Genomic DNA, 2,667 nt, shown 5'->3' with positions numbered 1-2,667 from the left:
AGAGGAGATTATGTTTGAGGATGAAGAGCTAACACAGAATGAGAAACTGGTGTTGAAATGCAACTTCATTTATTTTAAAGGTGAGCTTTACCATCAAATCAAGGGGGTAGCAATAGGCACAGCATGCACCCCAACTTATGCAAACTTAGTGCTTGCAAAATGGGAAGAAAAATATATCCTGGGTTCTATTTACAGGGACTGTTGGGTTATGTACAGGAGATTTTTGGACAACATTTGTGTCCTGTGGACTGACAATATTGAAAAATACATGCATTTTTAATTTTCTTGAACAAAACCTCATTATTTCTGAGCTTTACTTACAACATCTCCCAGGAGAAACTTCAGTACCTGGATATTGAAATTTATAAAGAGAATGGTAGGTTTAATTCCAAGGTGCATAGAAAAAGTACCTTTTCAAATTCATAGTTACATTTCAACAGTGCACATCCACACCATTATAAAAAGAACATTGTCAAAGGACAATTTAAAAGGGCCAGCAGGATGACCTCTAGTAATAATGAATTTGAAAATGAATGCCGTTTTTTGGAAGGTTTGTTCAGAGCAAGAGGTTGTCCGAATGAACTAATAGAGCAAGTGAAAAAACAAGTATATGATGGTGGGCATGTTAGATTCAAACCTATACTAGGTGAACCCCTGGTTGAGAGACTAGGGACTGAGCAAAACCACAAGGAAAAATTTGGCAAAGCTATGGTTTTGGAGTATAATGCTAGTATGAGCACTGTAAGAAATATTATTACATTTGAATGGGAGAAGTTTATAAACCTCACAGATTTAGATCGAATTCCGAAAGATGGATTAAAATTTGTGTATAACAACTGCCCAAATCTGAAAAATGTTATAGAAAATTATTTTAAATCATACAGTTCAAGAAAGAAGGGCACCTATAAGTGTGGCCATTGCCAACAATGTAGGCACATCATTAATAAATTAATAAAGAAGAATTGTTTTTAAGTAGTAGAACTATAGTGTTAACTAGTAAGGAATTTTTTTAATTATGAATCCTGTAGGTTAGTATATTTAGCAGTGGGTGAAGAGTTTCATTCCTTCTATAAAGGTAAAACTGAACAAAAATTAAAAAGAAGGATATATGAACACTGCTATGATATGCAGAAAAATAAAGAAACTAATGATCTCATTAAGCACTAGGTAGAATGCATTAAAGTAAGGTTTACATTTTTTGTATTGGAAGGAGTGAAAAAAGAAGCAAGAGGGGGCAATGGGAAGAAAGAGTGGAGTATAGGGAGCTATGGTGGCAAATAACTTTACAAGCCACCTGTCCACGTGGTTTAAATGAAAATGTGTCCCTAGCCCCTGTGTTGAAGATGAGAGCAGTTAAATTATGAAATTCATTTTTAAACAAAGTCATTTTTATTTAAACTTATGTTAAATTTGAGGTATACTAGACTTTGTCCGGATTAAATGTTTTTAACTGAAAGTGTGATTAAACCTTTGACCACTAGAGACAGCCTGAGCATTACAATACTGCCTTTTAGCTTTTCATCATGCAGAAAGCTTTTATGACAAATTTCTAAGATTAAATAAATCAATCAGTACATTTTATACATTTTGAAGTGTGTTTTAAACCATTTTAGAGATTATGATTTGAATATTTATTTTTTAATAAAATGTTATATATTTTAAGTAAATGCTTTACACTGTCTAGAAATTCCACAACGTCATGAATATTCATGAATTTTATGATAATTAGTTTTTAACTACTTGTTCAATTTTATTGGCTAACTTGTATATTAGAAGGGTATAAAAGCATTATTGTAGTTGTCCATCCACATCTGATGAAGTCTACTTGGTAGAAATGAAAACACTGTTGTTTTAAAGTGTATGCGTTTATGTAAATATTATTTTATTAAAAAATGCTTCAACTGGATCCTAGCTGCTGGTGGTATCTTTCCTGAGTACCTTAGACTTGGTTTAAGTGAAATTTTGGTGCTTTTGCCATTTTTTGTGGATTATTGGATTTAATTATATCTACAGAGACATTTTATTCAAAATGATACTGCAGTACAAGCAGAAAACTATTGACTTCAACAATTGGCTACGTTTCTGGTGTCATTCTAAGGGGAACCAGTATCTGTCTGCTTGGGATGACATGATTGACAGACTTCGATGCTTTGCCAGAGATGGCCTGCATCTGTCACTCCTGGGTTTCCAGATATTGGCTAAGGCTCTTGCCACCCCTATAGTGCCTTTTTAGGCCATGTTCCAAAGACCAAATTACCACAGTAACAGCTATAAATAAATGCAGTCTGAGGGTCATGCTGCTCAATGCTAGAAGTCTAAATCTCAAGATGCACTTGCTTAAAGCATTCCTTAAAAAGGAGAACATCGACATTTGTGCTGTAACGGAGACCTGGTTTAAAGCAGCAGAAAGCACCCCTGCGCTACCAGGCTATAACTTATTCCACACCTTTCGGCCCCCGAATATGAACCAAAGCTCCAAAGGCAGTGGTGTCTCCATATTCATAAAGGATATGCACACCTCCAGACTAGTAGCCCAGCATAACACATATGAGATACTTTGGGTACAACTAACATTTGGTAAGATGGTGATTCAGGTTGTAGCCTGCTATAGGTCACCAATCATGTCCCAAGACTCTCACTCCATCTTCCTAAGCACCCTGGAAACTA

This window comes from Protopterus annectens, chromosome 17.part0, assembly GCF_019279795.1.
Source record: "Protopterus annectens isolate FY-2018-M chromosome 17.part0, PAN1.0, whole genome shotgun sequence".
In the NCBI taxonomy this organism is placed as follows: Eukaryota; Metazoa; Chordata; order Ceratodontiformes; family Protopteridae; genus Protopterus; species Protopterus annectens.
This window is presented reverse-complemented; position numbering follows the sequence as displayed.